Source organism: Argiope bruennichi, chromosome 9, assembly GCF_947563725.1.
Source record: "Argiope bruennichi chromosome 9, qqArgBrue1.1, whole genome shotgun sequence".
Lineage (NCBI taxonomy): Eukaryota > Metazoa > Arthropoda > Arachnida > Araneae > Araneidae > Argiope > Argiope bruennichi.
This window is the reverse complement of record NC_079159.1, coordinates 37,000,850-37,023,645: the sequence shown is the minus strand read 5'-3', so window position 1 is coordinate 37,023,645 and position 22,796 is coordinate 37,000,850. Positions and strand designations below refer to the sequence as shown.

At 29.8% G+C, this 22,796-nt stretch overlaps 1 protein-coding gene across 1 annotated transcript in view; it reads right to left on the bottom strand.

Annotated features, from left to right (window-relative positions):
* LOC129983881 (rap1 GTPase-activating protein 1-like) overlaps positions 1-7,761 on the bottom strand; it is a 70,708-nt gene extending 62,947 nt beyond the window's left edge. The window contains exon 1 of the mRNA XM_056093565.1: positions 7,214-7,761. The gene's annotated coding sequence lies outside the window, so the exon portion shown is untranslated. The remainder of the gene's footprint in view (positions 1-7,213) is intronic.
* Between the last annotated feature and the right edge of the window lie 15,035 nt (positions 7,762-22,796).

The window sequence follows — 22,796 nt, the reverse complement described above, 5'->3', positions numbered from 1 at the left end:
TGTTGTCAAAAAAATTCGTACTCGAGACTTGACAAATCTCCATGTTTCAAACCTTCCTTTGTCATAAAAAAAAGGGGTTATGTCTGATTATATGTCCGTCTGTCTGTTTGTGAATACGATTATCCCAAAAACGATTTGAAGTGACTGGATAAAATTTAGTATATGACCAAATTTGTAAGATTTGTAGGTTTCTATCATGTTTTGAATGAAATCTATTTAGAGACATTTGATAAGAGATAACATTTGATACGCAGTTTAAGCATCCAAAATGTAGATTTTTATTAAAATTTGAACCAAGTGTCAAAGACTTGTAAGTCTGTAATTTCGTATTCATGTAAAAGCGATAACTCATCAAAACAATGACTTGCCTCTTTGAAATTCGGCATATTGTCTTGAACAAGAATTATCCTTGTGAAATATAGGTTTCAAGAATTCAATATACAGATCTGAACGATAGATTTACGCAAAAGATCTATATTTTGTGATTATTGTTCGACAACGCCGTATAAGACAAACGATTCCTTATCCGAGGTCCACAATTTTATGAGGGAGAAGCAGGGATAAGATATTCATAAGCGAGAAAGTTTCGGGAAAACCAGTTCCAGAGGTTGAGTTATCGCATCTCATTCCCAACTTTGAAGTAAAAAACGTGCACCTGATTTCACTTTTCTAGTTTATTCTGTCTTTAAACTATCGTCTTCATAGACCGTTCTATAGGCATCATTTTCCCTGAAATTTTACGTACTAATCACATATTAATGACCACAAAACAAATGCGATTTGTTCTCTTTATTTCACTCGACAAGAGTCTGAAGCCGGCGTCCTGGCATAGGGGTAGCGCGTCTTCCTCGTGATCTGGGCTTCCCGGGTTCGAGTCCCGGTTCGGGTATGGTTGTTCTTCATCTGTGTTCTATCTGTGAAGTGTGTGAATGTGCACTCCTGTAAAAAAGGGTTGTGCAAGCGAATGTGTGAGTTTCATCTTCATATGAGCTAGAAGTCAGACTTCTGCTCTTGGATGCTCAGGGGTCTTTGCACACAGAAGCTACTGCAACCCCTTTCCGTGGTAAGGCGGTCACGACATCGTCATCATCCCAAAGTCTGAAACTTCGCAACCAATAACACTGGGAATGCCAAATCCGGCCAGTGAATCTCATGCTAGTCGATGCAGCATAATATGGGGTGCAAAAATCAAACATGCACCCTCAACGTTGTCACATGACTTTGAACCTTATTTCCACGATGTTGTTCAATATTCTGCTTCATACAATATCGAAAAAAAATATCGCAATTATATTATTGGGTATTTTGTATTACTAGGATCGGAAGGTTATTGTTTTTGACGGATAAAATTCAAAATTGTATAATGTTGACATGTTTGGTCACAACATCTCGTGCTTAATTTAAGTCATTTATGTTTTACCGTTTCAATTTTCTCGTGTAAGAAATATACAATGAGAAAATACTGTAATTGCTAAAAGAAATATAAACTCCAGATTTTAATGGATCTCTAAGTTTCAGGTCTTCCTGAATCTGAATACTTACGAATCTGAAAAACATAACTTCCGATATTAAGTCTGTCTTAGTCCGATATTAAGTCTTACACGATAGCTCAAAACACTTTGTAACTAGACGGATGAAATTTGGCATGTGGTTCCTAGTCCAAATTTGTAGACTTTTATCCAATTTTGAATAAAATGCATTCAGAGGAAGTCTGTCGATCTCGCTATTTGAATATTAGTTAACATGACAAATACAAGATGAAAAGATAATGGTTTTCGTTTTCAAAAGTATTTTAACTCGATTACTCATAACCGCTGTTACTTAAACAAATGAAATTTAGCATGTTGGTTGGCATTTATGACTACAATTGCAATTTTATGTCAAATTATGATTTCGATATGTCAGACAAAAAGTATTCAAAATACCCTTTTGGTATTTTGGTGTCTGCGAATTAATGAACCGTAAGTTGTAACTAAAATATACCGATATTTTTCATACAATTTTTAACATTATACGGAAAAAATATTAATCCTAAACATTAGACAAGCAAGTAAAATTATTACTGCAAAAGGAATTAAAAACATTTTTTGAGTATTTCATAGATTTTTTTCTTTTGATCTGCAGCTTTTAAGAACAGTTTCTTTTACATTCTTAATCAGAGTTTCAGCACATAAAAAGTGCACTTGAATTTATTTGGAAGTTTTCTTATTATTTGATAATTAATATATAGATCGGTAATTTAGAGATCAATTGTGTATCTAGATTGAATGAATGGGAAATATTTGCAAAACTTTTGTACTGAAATCAAATATCTTATTTAGTCTTAACACAAATGCTTCATTTTTTCCCCTTACATACTTTTTGTTATCAGCTACATCAGGCAGACATTTGAAACTTTAATAAGGACCAACCCACCACATTGATATTGGTGTGACGTTGACCTTCAAACATTTGTATCACTGACCTCGGAAATGAGCCCTCGAATAATTAAAAGGATATCGCAATGATCACTGAAGGCAACAGCTGCAGTTGCTTCTTTTTTAATTTATACAAAGCTGCAGCGAAAGCAGACGGCTGGCTTTTACTGTTCCAAACAGTTTGAGGACTCATTTTTCTTTGTCCTGCGGTAAACAAGCAATTTATGATAATAATCTTCCTTGTCTTAGTTCAGTTAAGAAATCTTTGTTCCTGTATTGTAGAAATAATACTCGATGTGGAAATGTACCAATAAAATCATATTTTTTTAGGATAAAAATTTAAAAATGAATCACACTGGAATTTAAAATTAAGGATTAAAACATTATAAAAAATTTCACAAGCCGCTTGATAAGCGATTACGTATTAAATATTAATTTCAAAGGTTTTTTTTAAATTACGGAATCAATGCAATTAATTTGATCAAGCAAGAATAATGTTTATTGCTGATAATCTTAATTCATCAGAGCATATTTATTTATAATTTTATTTCTTTATAATTTTTATTTTGTTCTTCTTACATTTTTAAATTTATTTATTTACCCTTTTATTAATTTCAAGTCTTTTCTTAAATATTTAAACCGGGTATAATTTGTGATTCATCTAGTCACGGGATAGTGTTTAAGAATTTCTTGACAAATTCTGGTTCGCAATTTCCTTCGTCAAATAATTTTTTTTCAAAGATCAATTCTCTTTAAAGTAAATTCTATACTTAATTCCGTATTTAGCCTGCGGTATCCTTTAGCAATCTATATACTTATAATAAAGCTCAAAGAGTGTGTGTGTGTGTGTGTGTGTGTGTGTGTGTGTGTGTGTGTGTGTGTGTGTGTGTGTTGGCGCTCTACAGGCCAGGTCATTTGACATACAGCTACCAAATTTGGTACATGTATACCTTAGAGGTCGGGAATGTGCACCTGGGGTCCCTTTTTTTGAAATTTTAATTATTAATTAAAAACTAACTTTCCCGCCAAAAAAATCTTCCATCTTCCCCACCGCCAACTTTTCCGCCAAAAAAATCTTCCATTTTCGCCACCGCCAAATGAGAAGGCTTCCGATTTATTTTTCTCCCAACAGTAATGAGGCTAGGGTTAGTATTTTTCGGCGGATTATTTCAAACGATTCTGTTTATTTTCTTAATGTTTGATGCATTTAAAATTAAACATTGTTAATTAATACATGTTTCAGATTCATTCTGAAGTACCTTTGAATTAAAATAACACAGAAGAAAGGAAATTAAAAATGTCTAATCTGCATAGCGTTACCCCAACTGGCGTAGAAAAATTCACGCATTTGCGTTACCTAACTGGCGAAGAAAATTCACGCATGCGAATTGTTCTGATTGTTGTCATGACAACCACTATCAACGGATGATTTAAATTATTTTTAGGTTAGTTGCATGCTTTTGTAAATAAATTGTATTTATGTTAGTTATATATTTTTTGTATATGCTTATAGTTTTAAGTACATCGTTTCTTAAGTAGTTTTTTTAAACCTGTTTTCAATGATTTAAATTATTTTTAGGTTAGTTGCATGCTTTTGTAATTTAATTTTATTTATGTTAGTTATATATATTTTTTGTATATGCTTATAGTTTAAAGTACATCGTTTCTTAAGCAGTTTTTTTAAACCTGTTTTAGACCGATTATTTTAAACGATTCATTTTATTTTCTTAGTGTTTGATGCATTTAAAATTAAACATTGTTAATGAATCGATCTGTTCATGATGAATCTGAGAAAATTTTGTTGAGAAATTCTTGAGATATTACATAAATTAAGAAAGATATTCTTTAGTGCCCATAAAGTTTAAACGCTCAGTGACTCTATTACCAGTAATCATATTATTAAAAAAAAATGCTTTGTTTCAGTAAAAAATATTATTATATTAATTGCAGATTCATCATTTACACTTTAATTTAAAGCCTAAATTCTACGAGGGGTAACAGAAAATGAGAGAGATACATATCACGTTATGACTGAAGGCCTTTATAATATTATGAGTGAATTATATGACTATCAAAATTTGAAGTTTTAAAATATTTTGCTGAAGAATCTATTAAAGTTGGAATTGCATAAAATATTTAATTATTAAAATTTTAACGAACATTAAGATTGGCGAACCGGCTGGTCGCCAAAGGCGGCTAGTTGTTTAATAATTCTATTCCAGATTCCTAATAAGCATCGCTAACAATTCAGAATCCTGAATGAAATCGTTTAGATTGCCACAATTCTGCTTTAAAAAAAGTCTCGCATAAAAGAAATACAGTCATTAATCAAACGATAAAGTTTCTTACTTGAGTGTTTACTTTCAGTGACAAAAACTATGTTTTCTCGGTGGGAGATTTATCACTCAATTGAAACATAATCCATCCCGTCTTTCCATTCATTCCGAGAATTTTTAAACAGATAAATGTCAGATTCGTTCAGCCCTTATAATAAAATAAGAATTTCAGATCATGAAAAAATTGCCAAGTTGAAATCATTCTCTACTCAGACCAAACGATTTCTATCATTGAAATAATTTTTTTTTCGTCAAGGATTGGATATGCAATTCATAGTGAGAGCTTTTGGAATCTTTCGCGATAATTGAAAAAAAAAAAAAAAACCTCAGTACTACGTCAAATAAAATGCACTTAGATGACATGCGCAGTTATTTTGGTCACATAACTTTGACGATAAGAGCAATCTATTTGCAATTTACTTTATGTAAGATTTCAATTATTAAACAATAATTTTTATGTGCCTTTTTATGTGTAATTTTATATGCGTTTTTTAAAAATAATTTATGATACGTTTATAAAAGGTTTTCTTTACCAATGTGCAAAACAGTTCTATCATTGCCAAAATTATAAAGCATTGTAATACTTGATGGCATCAAATGTTATTTTTCATTAAAAAGAAAAAATGTTTGCATCTCTATCTTTAAAAATACTGAAAAATATTTAAACTTAAATTTCAATATTAAATTTTCGAAATAAAAGCCCTTTTAGTTATATCTTTAGTCTCCCCCAATCAACAAATTTCCAATAGCTTATTTTCTCACTTTTGTCAAAATCCTGTAGTTAAAGGAAATGGCAACAAAATCCTTGGAACAATAGAGCTTCTACAGCAATTTCAAGATTCTGTTAAAAAGTATTCAAGCATTCAATTAAATTTAAAATGGTGCTTTAGGAAAAACTAAGTTGAATTGATTCAAAATATTCTAGTTAAAAATTTTAGTAGTTAAAACGCTAATTCTCAGATTTCTCTTTTTTTCATAAAGAAGAGCATTATTTCATACAAAAAGATCGCTTAAATGTAACTATGGTTGCCAATTTTTATTATTATTTGAGGTGACTTATAATAAGGCATCAGTTTTCAATAATATGTTTTCTAAAAGTATTTTTCATACACAGTATAGAAATCGCTAAAATAAGATACATGATTTCAAAAGATTATAATAATTAGGAGTTTGAAATCATTTTAGAAAATTAATCTTTTTAATGTTAACAATTTTCCTTAAAATATCATCAGTACTTTTTGTTATTGATAACACAATCTTTTTATGGTCTTATGGTCTTAAGATACAAAAATCCTTAGAATAATAATAATAATATAAAAGAAAATAATTCTTTGTAGGTAAACATAAAATTATAAAATTAATAAATTAAATCATAAAAAACGAAGAAATGTGTATCTTGAATTTTTAGAATAAAAAAAGCATAAGCTAATAGCGGTGCTAAGTTGATTTTATAATTTTACCTACTAGTTGAATGCTATTGCTAAGAAAATTATATTTTAAATATCTTTAAAGACCTTTTTTACCCCAAATTTCGATATTTAAATCTGAAATCATTTAAATATTTTATCTTAAACGCTCGGAACTAATTAGCTGTTAATCATGTTGTTACAATATTTTGCATTATATATAAATAATACATTCGAAATATTTCGTCCTACTTGTTAATAGAAATGCTGTAATTTTTTTTTTTATTGTTTTTGAAATTTTTAAAAGGTAAATGCATTGAAGTCGCAAAGATTTCACCTAAATTTAGAACTGATATAATAATAATGCGTTGTATTAAAACAAACAAAAAAAAAAGGCTTTTGGGAATATTTTTTTTATTGGATGATATATGGGGGGGGGGAATCTTAAAGTAATTTCACGAAATAATTTGAAAAATAAACTATAATAATTATTATTAATGAATCTTTATATATCCATATATAAGAGTAATGCAAATTTTTAAAAAAGTAATCCTGTGGTTTTTAAAAGTTCTTATGGAAAATATCTCATTTTAGTACAAACAATTGTAAAAAATAGCACAAATTCTTTCTGAGACAATGATTCATCAGTTTTCTGATGCACAAAGAATTTACATCTTAAATGTCGTAATCAAAGAAAGAATAGCTGCGAAAAGATCTGCTAACACTGAAAATGTCTTTTCTTTTACAGTGAATATTATTGGCAATAATATTACAACATTTAATAACCTTGCATAAATGCTACCCTTAAAAGGATTGCATACTTCTTAAATGGAGAAGCATGTATTGCAACAGAATTTTTTTTATTACACTTAAGCAGTGGTAAAAATAAAAGTGATAATTTTGGGTTTTATTTTAATTCCATATTTTTATTCCGAATAACGAACAATTCTTGCTAGTTCTTATTCATATCAGTTTGATCTTCTTATGCATTAATCATCTTAATTTAGGCAGGCGATTTATATACATTCATACTGAAACAATAACGAATTCTTACCTTTTTTTTTATTCTCCTTCAAATATCTGCAAGGAGGATTAAATATTCCCAGGGAAATGTTTTGAAAGCAATGCAGCTCACAAGTATCCAACTCACACGATACGCAGGCTAGGAAATGCACAAAATTTAACTGCAATCCATGTCACTATATAATATTAATTGGTATAAATGACGAAATTAAATCGTCTTTCGGGGTCCATTTTTCATGTCAGAAAAGCCGGTGCTGCTTTAAACGGCGACTCTGACATGACAGGAAGTTTTCCTTCAACGCAGGATAGCGAGAGTTAGAACACCAGCGATGCTACGAAGACGAAAAAAGACGGTTTCCGTTTTGGAAGAACACTTTTTTTCTGTTTTGTTTTTTGTTCTAGTTCGATTTCCTTGCTGATCTAGGAGAGTCCACAAGCCTCAGAACTCAAACTTCCTGCTGCTTCTGCTGCCATAGCTGGAATACACGAATGTCGTCACCCTGTTCTGACTGATGTACGATAGGCTTATCAATGAATTAGTCACAATGCAAAAATATGCCCCTGAAAACGGAATTATAAAAAGATATGAAAGTATCCATCTGTTGAAATATTTAGCAGCGCTGCGTTGTTTACATAACTGCGGATAAATAAATGCGTGAATTTTTCAGCGTGTTGAATTTAGATTAACTCATAAAACAAATGCAGTTTTTTTTTTTCCTGAGTAAGAGCAGGTGTAATTGACACGTACATTTTCCGATAAATGTGTTGTCGTCCGTTTATTTAATCTATATCTTTACAGCCGTTATTGATAATAGCCGTGAAAACGCAGTTTTATTTCGAGTTGGATATTCTCTATCGAGAATATTAAAAAAAGAATATATTAAGAAAAAAATTTCTAAAATAACCATAAAAACACTTTTTTATTACTACTCGCTTTAAAATCCTCAATATTTTTACTTTTACTTTTATTATACAAAGAGAAATTATTGTAATCATCAAATAATTCGAATTAGATTTTAACGTTCTCAACATTTCAAACTTACCTGAGTTTGGAATTTAGGAATTATGTCTGTCTGTTAGTGCGCACGATAATTTAAACATGCTTTAACCTAAATGAATGAAGTTTTGTATATTGTATCGACTCTGATTTCTGTCTGATTGTGAATGAAATCCATTCAGAAGAAGTGCTTTGTCCAAGTGGCGCCATTAACTAAAAATTCTAAAAAGGGAAATGTATAAAATGAGGTACACAGTTGTGCACTGAATCATATTCATCATATTATTAACCGTCCGTTAGTCTGTACATTCTCACAAATAACCGCAAAGACTTAAATGAAATTTGTAATGATATCTTGTTACTAAAATTGTAATTCTAAGTCAAATTTTCGTTTCAATCTACATGCCGAAAAATGTCTAAAATCCATATTAAATTTAAGAACTATTACTATTTATAACTGTTTTAGAACTCTCACGTTCGAGATTCTAAAAATAAAAATCTAAATACTCGTGTCACTGACGGCATTGTCCAAGTCCCACAACTTTATGCGGAAAGGAGCGGAAGAATAACAGCTTTATTAGAAAGTATACGAGAAAGTTTTGCAGAGACCATTCCCTTTATTTTGTTTGGATTTGTTGCTTAAAAATTGCGTGCAGGAATACATAGTGAATAGAATATTCATTTTCTGATTCATATTCTGATCGAATAACGAATAATTTGGATTGAGAACAAATCGGATAATGAAATTTTCAAAGAAAGAATTTTATGTTCAGACAACAAGACAAACAGCTCGCCGATGAAGCATGAAAAACAGTCTTGAAAGTATAATGTGATTAATGTAAGATTTGTAGAATTTTTAATTTTAAATTTCTGAATACAAAAATTGTAATGAAAAAATATCGAATTAACATAATTTACGAAATAATGAAGTGACTAATGAGAATCTTATTTTTATTCTTATGAGAATTATAATTTTTTTAGAACTTTTATTTTTATTGGAGCAAATTACTTCAGAACTGGACGTGAAGAGATAATACCAAGAAAGGAAAAGATAATCTTGTTAACAGCTGGTAAAAATGGAACAGAATAAAAATATTATTTATTTATTTTCATGTGAGAACATGACATTGTTTTGGCTTGAAGGTTTTGAAGCGATTTGAAGGCAATAAATTGTTAAAGCCTCAAAATGCGTAGGCAACAAATTAGCGATTTATCCTTTCTTTTATTTTGGAGTCGGCTTTCACAGTATAGCTTTTGAAATATCTATCGTCTGCTAATGTAGTTTTTACTTTTTCATTTATGAAGTATATAAAGAGGAAATATTGTAATCATAGAAAAATTCGATTTTGAAATCCTAAAGTTTGATAATCCTAAGGTTGAATATCCAAAAGTTTTCATCACGGAATCTAAATAAGCTACTTATTAAAATTTTGTTTCAGATGAAAACAAAATTTAACATGTGGATTTTGCACACAAATATATATATTTTTAAACGTCTTTACCAAATTTTATACAAAACTAATCAAAGATAAGTTTGTAAATTTATCTATTTCTCTGTGCATGTGAAGGGTAGCTCAAAAAAGTGACAAGTTATAAGAACGCATTTCGATTTTTTGCAAATTAATGTTAACCTATTCTATCAAAAATTAGCCTGTCTGTCCGGTTGCATATAAAATCGATAATTCAAAACCATAACAAACAAAATAAATAAAAAAATTTATAAATTTTGTGGTGTTGATAGCAAATTTGTAGATCTGTTTGAACGCATAGACCCACTTAAGCAACAATAAGAGAGACACGATGCATAGTTTATTTTTTTCATTTTATATCGAAGCTAAATTCGAAATATACCATATGATTGTATGTATGGGAAAACCATGAAAGTAAAATAGCCATTGTGCACTATATCATTATGATAAGAACATGTCACTAGTCAAATTTTAGCGAAAACATGAAAAAAGACCCCACTATTTACTGTCTTTCCAAACAAAAAGAAATTTAATTTAAAATTTTCTAAAAATTTTAAAGTTACCATCTTATATATCCCGCGCACTTTTTGATTAAAACCTTATCCATTCTCCTTTTTAAAAAAATGTGTTGGAGACATTTTACCTTTTACGGTAATAGCAGAGTTTTATTACAATAAAATTTTTAAATGTGATTAAAAATATTAATTTATAAGTTAAAACTCCATTTTACTTCGACAGGATTGTACAAATAAAGGCAGGACTCTACAGCTGTTAAAAATTGAATGAAAAAGTAGCCAGTTCTTGTTGAGAGTATCGTAAAGCAGTAGGTAATATTGTTTCAAAAATTCTTTCCCTCATCCGGAATGTAAATTATCATCTTAATCATTCCATCCATTTTCAACAAATTAATATACCTTGGTTGGAAGAAGTTCAGTTTTTACTCTCTCGTGTACGTAATAGAGAGAAAGTATAGTAATCGTCAAAAAATTCAAATTCGAGATTTTGGAGAATCTCCACGTTTTAGACCTCCCTAAGTTCGTAAAAAAAAAAAAAAATGGAAAATGTTTCTCTGTCTGTCTGTGACAAAGATAACTCTGAAACGCTTTAAGCTAAATAATTGAAATTTCGTATATGGTCTTTACGTCACATTTTTAGATTTCTATCAAATTTTCAGCAATATGCGTTCAGAGGAAATCTATCTGTCCAGCTGTTCGGATATAAATTAACACGATAAGTACAAAACGAAGACAGCTAGATCGATAACATTCGATGCACAGAATTAACATCTATAGTCTAGACACCTATCAAATTTTGAGACAGATCCAACTATGGATTGTGTGGCGGGCTGAGATGAGCGAGTATAGAACCTAGGACCTTGTGGTGCGCAGCCCAGTAACATGACCACGATACAAAAGCAATTGGTCTTGCAGCGTAGCTGTTAATTGGCTTATAAGCATTTCACTACAACTGTCTGTCCGTCTGAGCTTTTAAAAGCATGTAAACGCGATAAGTCAAAGTAGCAATGACTTAAATATATCAAATTTGATATATGATTTTGTGACCATAAGTATAGTTTTGTTTCCAATTTTTATTTCAATCGGTTGGGTGAAACGCGTCTAAAACACAAATTCGATTTTTTGGATACTATTAATGCATTTCAGAGATCAATCGACAAATAACTCGCCTTGGATGACATATGATAGATTCAGTAAAAATGCTAAATGTGCATCAAAAGTTAATATTTTGAAATTATTGTAATCCATTGCTATGCAGAGCGTCCTCTTGCATGACAATTTATTGGAGAATATGTGAGAAAGTTTTGGGGGAACCAAATCCGCTTGTTTAAAAATATTTCTGCAGGAATAAACCCGATGTAGGTTCAATAACGATGATTCGCATTTTATTTCACAGTAGTCTCAGAACATAAAACTGCGCGATGGGAAAAGACCTTATTTGATTGCTAAATACATTTTCCCTTAAGAAGCATTTAAGAACGATTTTTTTTCATAGTTTGGAAGCCATCAAAAGGTAAAAATTGTGCAAAAATTCTGCTAACAACTGCATTAACGGTCCTTTTTCGATTGAATCAATTACTCCTCAAAAGACCTCGCATTCTTATGTTGTTGATTCTCAGCTCAATTCAATGCTATTGTTAGAATTGAATTAAACTGGGCAAATGTCTTGCACGCACTTTCAAAGGGCTCGAAATTGTGTTAGAGAGTTTAAGAGTTAATTTTTCTCTTATTTTGTAATATATAAAAGTGTACGGAAGAAAAATATTATGATTTTAAATAAATTCATCCTAGAGAATTAAACGAATCATCACGTTTTAAAATGTTCTAAACCAGAATTCTTTTTGTTTCGTTATTAAGGCGGTTTAGAACGATAATTCAAAAGCAACATATAAAATTTGATTTGTGGCCATTGCACCAAAGCTGCACATATCGATAAAATTTTAAATGGAACCTCTTTTTAGGAAACTTATCAGTCTGTCTGTCCATTTGTGTATGAGGATAATACCTCAAAAGTTAAAAAAAGATAGAAATTTAGTGTATGGTTTAATAATATAATTATTGATCAGTATCATAGTTTGAACCAAATCCATGAAAAGGTTGAGTCAGTTTTCTTTTTTCCCCCTTGGATATTTGGAGAGTATAACTGAAAAATGTATCAACTTATATAAATGAAGTTTTTCATGTGTTATGTCACCAAATTTTAGTTTCATATAAAATTTTGTTTCCTAATAGGAGAGAGTTGTTTGTAGATTTGTCTTCACTATACTACACAGGATATAATACATCATCTTGTGCAACAAAAAATATAAGGAGAATACATTCACTAGTTCTTTTCTTAATTCCAAATCTCCAGGTTTTTAAAACATAAAGCAAATGTTGTCTAGATTTATTCTTTCTAATCAAGCTCCAATCGCTTTAAGGCTGACCCTGCAAACAATAATATCTTATGTGGTAAATCTTATAAGTCAGATAACAGCTACAAGACATGAGTATTACTTTTGTCTAGTGGTCTTGTTACTCGGCTGCAAACCACAAGGTCCCAGGTTCTATCCTCGCTCATAAGAATCTGCCACATTGGTGACTTCGGACAATGAACCTTCAACCTTCGTACAGCTGTTGTGGCGCCCTCTACCCACAGCAACGCAAAGTGGTCAGATTCACTTGATGCAGTAACACAAAGTCGTCAGACTCACTTGACGCAGCAACAATGATACAGGCGCACTCAAATGGGTACAGGCGCATTAGACTCAACAGCCATATCGTTCGTCTCACCTCCGACTCACTGGAGGGAGAGTACTGTGGTGAAAAGCTAATAAGCCAGTGAACAGCTATGAAACACGGTCACTTGCTTTTGTCTTGTGGTCTTGTTACTCGGCTGCGAACCACAAGGTCTCAGGTTCTATCCTCGCTCATAAAAATCCGCTACAGTTATTTGATTTCTCAGTTTTCTTCTTATGATCTAACATTAGGCAAAAAGGAATGATCATTGTTTGAAAGATTTTCTTCGACCGTTGGTATTATGTACCAAATTAAAATGTGATATTTGTTTCATCTGGATCTGTTGTCTCATAACATAACAAACTTGAATATATCATTATCTATTTTATTCTGTAAGTATTACTATTCTATTCTGGATATACTTTGTAATCATCGAATAAACCTTATTACATGCTTTCCCATCCTTAATTTTCTGGCACATAAAATACTTATTTTACCATTACTTAGTCTGTGAATATCAATATTATTAAAGATCAGCAGTCGTAAATAATAAATATAATACAAAGATATGTCATGCAAAGAAGAATTCGACATAAAATCAATACAAATACCACGAGTTATTTCATTATCCTCACAAAACTCTTTTAATTTCTTTTAAGAATCAAGACATTAGCTGAAGGTAGGGATACAACCCTAGATTTTTGGCCATTCTGTTGTAAATATGAATTTTAACCGCCGCAATTCCAAAACAATCTCTTAAATGCCTTTTCTGTAGTAAACGAAGAAATTCTTCTCAAGAATTCTTTTTTATTATATAAAAAAATAATTTCAAAAATATTGGACTTGTTCTCTTTCAGCTATTAGCGATTCTTATAAGATTTTGCTCAAATATAGGAGTAAAACGAATCTATTTGATTTAAATTGCAAAGTATTAATTAATTTGTATTTTTATTTATAATATTTATTACTTTTTTTTCTATCGAACTGAAAATGAATTCGAATTACACGGTTTTAATTTGTATGGCTTTGCGGGGGACCCCATTCCACAAGAAAATCGAGACCTAAGAGTATTAAAAAAATCAGTATTATTTTTTATTGATATGTATCAAAGGTGCTTTAGATTATGTTTATCTTTAAAAACAGAAAACAGTAATGAACAACAACAAACAATTTATCGACGTGGAATTGATTTTTTTTGGAACATCAAAGGTTCCAAATATAAAACAATAAAGCTTTCACGAATGTAACAAATTATCAAGTGCGAGATTATTATCAAAAAAGTCATTAAACTCTGTAATTTCAACATGGATGCAAAGATTATGATGAGGCTAAAGTGAAAAAAAAAAATATGTGATTTAAAAGGACATGAATTAAGCAAGATGAGTTGGAAATATAGCGATATGGGTAAATTTAAAAATAAGAGGTACGAATTTATTAAAAACTAGCCGTCTTTGGCGACCAGCCGGTCGCACGTTAAAATTTTAATAATTAAATATTTTATAGAACTCCCATTTTAATTGCTTCTTCATTAAAATATTTTAAAACTTCAAATTTCGATAGTCATATAATTCACTCATAATATTATAAAGGCCTTCAGCCATAACGTAATATGTATCTCTCTAATTTTCTATTAGCTCCCGTAAAATTTATGCTTTAAATTAAAGTGGAAATGATTAAACTGCAATATATATATATATATATATATATATATATATATATATATATATATATATATATATATATATATATATATATATATATATATAATTTTACTGAAACGAAGCATTTTTTTTTTAATATGAGTACTGAAAACAGAGTCGCTGAGCATTTAAACCTTATGGGCACTAAAGAATATTTTTCTTAATTTATATAATATCTCCAGAAGTTTTCAACAAAATTTTCTCAGATTCATCATGAACAGACCGATTAATTAACAATGTTTAGTTGAAATGCATCAAACACTAAAAAAATAAACGGAATCGTTTGAAATAATCTGTCGAAAACATATTAAGCCTTCAAAACCGTTGAAAATAGAGTAGATAGTCTGCATTCGTTGAAAAGAGTTGTCAAAAATCAGAACACAATGCGCATGCGTGAATTTTCAACGCCAATTATGGTAACGCAAATTCGTGAATTTTCTACGCCAGTTGAGGTAACGCTATGCAGATTAGAAATTTTTAACTTCCTTTATTCTGTTTTATTTTAATTCAAAAGTATTTCAGAATAAATCTGAACGATCGATTAATTAACAATTAAATGCATCAAACTTTAAGAAAATAAACAAAATCCTTTGAAATAATCTGCCGAAAATTTCTTAAACCTATCCTCTTTAGAGTGAAAAAAAAAAACTGAAGCCTTACTCATTTGGCGGTGGGGAAATGAAAACATTTTTTTGGCGGGAAAGTTAATTTTTAATTAATAATTAAAATTCTAATTAAAAATTAAAAAAAGGCACCCCAGGTGCGTATTCCCGACCTCCAAGGTATGCATGTGCCAAATGTGGTAGCTGTAGGTCGAACGGTCTGGCCTGTAGAACGCCAACACACACACACAGACATTGAACTTTATATAAGTATAGATAACGCTTTGGCCATATTATCTTGTGAACAGTATAACTAGAGTAATTTTGTTCGGATTTTAACTGGCTTGGAATATGTTGTCAGAAATATAAAAATCTCGGACGAGTGCGTAAATGGCCCTTCCAACTAAAAGGGGGTGAAATGGTGGGGGATTGAAATTTTCATTTCTTTATAACTTCCTTAATATCGAAGATAGAAAAATAAATCCAATGAGCCAAATTGACACCTCATTAAGACGAACAATTTTTGTATTAAAAGTTTTTCGATAAATGCATTATCTTCGAAAAATATTCTTTAGTGCCCATAAGGTTTAAATACTCAGCGACTCTGTTTTCAGTACTCATATTTAAAAAAAATGCTTCGTTTCAGTAAAAAAAAAAAATTATATATATTATTATATTTATTGCAGTTTAATCATTTCCACTTTAATTTAAAGCATAAATTCTACGGGAGCTAATAGAAAATTAGAGAGATACATATTACGTTATGGCTGAAGGCCTCTATAATATTATGAGTGAATTATATGACTATCAAAATTTGAAGTTTTAAAATATTTTAATGAAGAAGCAATTAAAATGGGAGTTCTATGAAATATTTAATTATTAAAATTTTAACGTGCATTAAGATTGGCGAACCGGCTGGTCGCCAAAGGCGGCTAGTACTTATATAATCTTTTGAACTAAGGATTTGTTTTGGATTCTTGGGATCATTATCGTTAAAGAACTGAAGAAATTTTCCAGAAATATTGTCATGAGAACTATTGCAAAAGGTAATCTTCCTATAGGAGTCTATCTAAAAACTAGTTGAATCTATGCTAAAACGAAATATAACTTTAATTTAAGGACATATAACAAAGTTTTATTTAAACTGGTTGATTATTGGCATAACCTTATTGACATTTGTTGAATATTAAATGTTCAATTACTTTTGTGAAATTGTTTTTAATATTTTCTCGTAAATTAATTTTTCGTTTCATTAAAATATGCAAGTAAGTTTTATTATAGACAAAATGAAGTCTGTATGAAAAAAATTGATAAAAATTCTTTAATATTTATATGATGTTTTTTAAAAGGAAGTTTTAAAAACACAAGTGTCCAAAAACAAATGTTTGCTTATATTTATGCTCAAAATTTGTTTGATCATTTGTTTTATTCTGAACTTTTTTTCCGATTTCTTCTATCTCTGAAATTCAAACAACAGTAAGAAATGTAGAGATTTTGTTATCAAGTAAAATATGCTTCAATGAAAGCAGCATCTTCAAATTATGAGAGATCGTGCGAAAATGTTGAGAGTGGTTAAATTGAAAGTTTTAAATTAATTAACTACTTAATTAATCCTTTCTAAACGTTCATTAAAGTCTTTCTTATACTTCAGCATTTGTGAACAAAATTTGAAGCACTTATATCCCAAATTTTAGCAACTTAGAAATAATTATCGGAAGTTCTTAGAAATCGTTTGGTATTCTCTTTTAGATTCCTTTTTGTTTTTACTATTTTTATTTATCTGTTTTTTATTTTTAGTTGGTTTCCGAGTCCACAAATGTTGTTAAGCGTCTCAGCATGCGGCAGATGGTTTCGCAGCTGTCTCGATTTGCTTGATGTTTCGGGGCAGGTCGGGGTTGTGTTTGCATCTCTATTTTTGAAAAGATGACCACCATAGTTTATGCTTTATTTTTTTAAGAAATTTAAGCAAATATATTAATGCTCTTTCCATTATTAACATTGTAGTGTTATCTTGAGATTAAGCTTCTGTAATGATCAGTTCTTATATACAGTTTATTAACAATTCTCTCTACAAAACATTTCTAATAATACGATAATTTTTCACGTGCACGTGCTAGTTAAATTTTATTTTTGTATTATACCCAATAAGTCGTTGAAAAATATGATTAAATTACGTTTTAAAAATTTATTAAAAATAGAAATTTAATTTTTTTGGTTAAAACAGTATCATTAAAAAGATAATTTTTTGATCTCGAATATGATGCGAAAATCAATTTTGTGTTGTAATTAATAATTTCGGAAGTTATAGCGGAAAAACGTCAAAATTTCTTTTAATTTTTAATTAATTAAAATTCTTATTAAAAATTCGAAAAAAATCGCTCCGAGGTGCACATTTCCGATTTCCAAGGGAAACGTATGCCAAACAAGTAGCTGTAGGACAAACGGTCTACGCACACGCACACGCACACACACACGCACACACACACACACACACACACACACACACACACACACACACACACACACACACACACACACACACATTGAGCTATATTATAAGTTTAGATAATGAAATGTGAAGTTGAACATTTTAAAAGATTGTGAAAGTCCATAAAGATTTTGCTCTATATTGGTACAATTCAAAAAGTAATTTAATGGGTTAAAATTGGATGAATAACCTTTTCTCTCCAATAACCTTTTGAGAAGTTATCGGAATAAATTATAAGAAATTATTTAATTTAAGCTTTTGTATCTAAATGATCTTTAATAAAATGATAGAAAAATGAGATAGAAACTTGTGGAGGAACTTAGACTTACTAAAATATTGGAACTCAATTGCTTTTACTATGAAGGAAAATATAAAATCATTGATTTTTGATATTGCAATATTGATTTTAATGTCTTTAAAATTAAGCAACATAAAACTACCTTAACCAAATGTAAAATGGTAAAGGTTAAACGAAGAAAAAATGAAAAAAATGGCATTAATTATGTAATTTCTGTTTATATAATTATCGCAAGAATGTGAACTAATAGAGCACACAAGTACATTTCTACAGCATTAACACTTATCAATGTAAACTTTTCACCTTGGATAATTACAAGAAAAAATGTTGAATAATTAAGTAGACTGGCCTTAAAAGAAAGAATCAGTTATTTCGGAATAATTAATAACAGCACGAATTTAATGAATACTTTCAGGTTTATTTCCTTGTTTATAACAGAATCAACGCTTATACGGTTTATTATACGGTTACGAAAATTTTTTGAAAAAGAAGACTTTTTTTGGTGATTATTTAAAAAGTTTAATATTTCGGGAAGTTGTCAAAATTATGCTCTGTACATGGTTATCTTCGTGTTTCTATGAATGTTGAATATGATCTTCATATTATTGTTCCAAAAATGCAGAAACTTTAAAAACTGTTTCTTAAGCCCAATAGCAGACAAAACGAGATAAATGCAAAATATCTTGTAAAATATGCCAGATATTTTGTAGCTTTATAGCTACAAAATTAACTTAATATAGCTGCCGCAGGCGACCATATTTAATGACATTACTATAGTCATCTGGAGGAATATTAATGAAAAAATGCACTTTTTAAAATTTTGTGTTGTTTCTTATGGCACTTGCCGTGGACAAGCCCGCTGTTACGAAGACAGCGATTTTAGGTCGGTGGGGGGGGGGGGAGCGTCTTGTTTTTATAGTAGCGACAACTAGGACCAAGAGTACGACTCGGCTACTCATGCATCACTCATTCGCTTGCACAACCTCTTTTTACAGTAGGGCATATTCACACATGTCACAGATAGAACAACCATGCCCAAACCGGGACTCGAACCCAGGACGCCCATATTTCGGGGAAGACGCGCTACCCTTACTCCAGGACTTTAAATTTTGACTACATATTAATGACAGAGCATTCTGCTTGGCTAGTTATGGTTGCAAAGAAGGGTCAGAAATTTTAAAATAGAAATATAAGGAACTGAAGAATAGAAACATATATTTTAAGGGCATATTTTTAAAACAATTACCATTGACTTTTTAAAATCAAATTAGAATCAGCAGGTGTTAATGTATAATTTAAGCTAGTTATTGATTTCAAATTCTTTTAATTTTTAAACCTTATTGGAGGTACTAAAAAGTAAATTTTTATAGAAACTGAGATCATTTGCTGTTACAGAAAATATATTTAAAGAATTTTGTGTCTTTTTTTTTGTTGTTGAATTTTAACTATTAAAATAATTCGATAATGGGTGTTACAATTATAGCAAAATAAAAAAAATGAGTTCAAACTATAAAGGAGACTTTTATTTAAATTAATAAATTAAAGTAATCTCAAATTTTTTTTTAAAAATTAAAAGTTATATTTTGAAATTAAATTAGAATACTTAGTTCTTTTTAAGAAAAGCAAATAAAATGACATTAAACTTTCATTTATGAAAATATTCTTAATTTTTTATGAAATTTATAAGTTTTTATTTTTTTTCCCAAGAACTTTATAAGCTTTCACCATAGTGCTATTTTTACTATTCGTAATTACTTCCTACGCTGTTACTATTTTAAAATAAGGTAGAAATTTTATTAAAAATATTATTTCTGGCTCTTCTAATTCATTTTACCTTATATTAAATAACATCAATACATCAATTATTTATACGAAACATCTTCTTAAATTAGCTTTCTCAAAACTCTATTTGCTTTTTCGCTGAATTTTCAGTGATTAAAAATATTACCTTTTGAAAGATATATCAAGTTCGATGCCACGTTGTGTTTTTTTCCCTCTGCACATTCTAAAAAAGAGTCTAGACGATATATTTTTATCAAACACTGTTCGTGTGATTCAGTTTCTGTAGGATATAATTGTATTTTCTCATTAAATAAGAATACTGTCTAAGATTCATGACTAAAATAGATACTTTTGTCAAATGTCAGTGTCGCAGTTCGCAGAATCAAAATAGAATCTGAGACGTTTTGAGGTAATTGATTATATTGTGACAGTAAAATGAGAGGAAATAAATTTTTCATGTGGGATCCTTGCAGCTTATCTATTCTTTAAACTGTTCTTGGCAGTATTCATAAATTATAAAATATCTACAAAAGTTAAATTTCTGATGAAAAAATTTATTAAGTTAATAAATTACGATTTTTTATCTATTAGACATACACATGTTTCCAATAATTATTGTAATAATAACATATATTAGCGATTAAAAATTTCATACTTAATCCAGTTATATCACATAAAAGAATACAAATTAATTATAAATATTTTTACACTTAAAATAAGAAGCATCGCTATTTTCTTATGAAATGCAGTGTTAAAAATATCTGTTACTTTAAAAGTTTCGAAAATCTTCGAAAAGAATTAAAAAGACAAATAATTATGCTTTATAAATATGTTAAGACAAAATTAATTCAAAATAAAATTACCTTACCTTTAAAAAATCCACAGAAAAAGATCTAATATTCGTAAGCTATAAATTCATTTACTAACGTTTCGTAACTTAAAAGAATAAAGTAGCATTCTTGATTAAAAAGATTTTAAAATAAAACGAACGTTTGCAATATAAGAAAAAAACCCGATTTACTGGATTTCATGAAATAAATTTGATTTCTTGTTTCAACAATAAAAACTATCAATGTAAAACCATATTTAAAACTTTATTAAAATTGGATAAAAGTTAAATTTATATTATCGAAAGCATAACTTTTAAAATTTTAAACTAGCATAAAAATTATTTTCATGAAATAATATTTTCAGAAATTACTCGTATAGAAAATTTGAAATTTACTTTACTTTGTTTAAAAAAATTCTAAGTAAACTTTTACAAAAACTGCTTTTAGGTGCACATTTCTACCCGTCAAAGTATATTTGAGCCAAGTTTGGCAATTTTAAATCAAAAACTCCGTTTTGTAATGTACCAGTGGACAGGCAGACAGCAGACACACGCATTCTCTTAACCAGTGATCAGTACTAAATGAGCATTGTGCACGAACGAAATGTTTATAAAGACACATTAAAAAAAGTATTAGAAAAACAAAATTTTTTCATCGTTTCGAATGTTTTCAGTGAAATTGTTCTTAAGTTTCTGAGAAATTTTGATACATTATTACTTTACCCATTTAAAAAGTTTCAAAATAGGTTGGTTGGTTGGAGTTTTGTGGCGCAAGAGCCATATCTGGCCATACTGCGCCAAGCAAAATTTAAAATAGACCTTGAAGCGGTATGGGACGCGCTAGGATAGAACCTGGGACCTTTAGGTTAGCAGTCCAGTAACTTAACAATTATGCCAAAACGATCGTTCGGGTAGAAGAGTTGTTACTGGCTTATATATGCGATTCACCACAACCTTATTAGTTTCAAAATAGGAAAACAAAATATATCCCAAATTCTTAATCTATTGAAAAAATATTCCACAAATCTCAATAGTAATGACAAAATTGATAGACATTTCTTTTTTATCTACAGAAATTATAAATATTGATGAGTTGAAATGATAAGTTAAATGAGCTCCCTTTGCACTTTACTAAAACAGTCGAAGAGCTTTCTACGTACTTTGATTTTTAAAACCTGGCATTAGTTGGGAATAACCTTCTGATTTGACTCTAGAAGAAGGTTGCGGAATCGAGTCATGATCAGATAATCTATTTGAAATATATGCAATACGAAAAGAGTAATCTCATATTGCAATATAACTTTTTTTATTTCTCTAAATGGCGATTAAATATTAAAATTCCAATTAATAAAAGCAAAAGTTATAGTGGCAAAAGATTTTAATAAAGAACATGGCCACAAAATCGCACTTATACAGGGATTTTTTGTTGTTGTTGTTGCTGTTGTTGCTTGATAGTACTTTCCATAACTACAAAGAATATGCAGTGGTTTTTATCCGGAACCAAAAACTATCACAGGCGTAATGCCGGTGAAACACACCATTATCCTAGAGGAATCATTCGCATGTGACGTCTTGAGCGTTTGCTAATTTCACCTAAAATGTACAATACTTCTAATTACAAATTGATTCTCGATTTAGTCTGTGTACTTCTGAAGACAATACATGTAATTATTCATTTTCATTTCGGTGAGGCGCTTTGAAAATAGCAACCGAAAAACAAAATAGGCTGCACTAGTTTGAAGCCTCACTAGATTGTAGAGGACTGATATTATATATGTAGGTGATTTGAAAAGTAGGTTAACAAGTCCTTTGAGAGTAAAAAGTTTGTTTACAAAATCAAAGAAATAGATAAAAAATACAAAAGTGTTAATATATATTATTTTTCCATAGTCAGTTATGGCTAGGGATTGAAACATTTATGCCATTGGTAAACCAATCTATTTAAGCCAGTATAAAATAATGCAAGATCCAGATCGTGAAGTCACAAACGGACTACTTCTAAAATTTCGGCATCGGTTCTGAAATGCTTCCTTCGTCTCAGGCTTCAAATAATATATTCATGTTTCGCTTCTTGTAACGATATGGTGCTAGAAAGAAACACCCTTTGCTTGAGATCGCAATAAATGCTAAAGCATCAAATTCATTTGCATAATTTTGTTGCCATGTGAGAGTTTTACCCAGTTATAATATTCGGTAAGTTAAATTTGATGAACGGT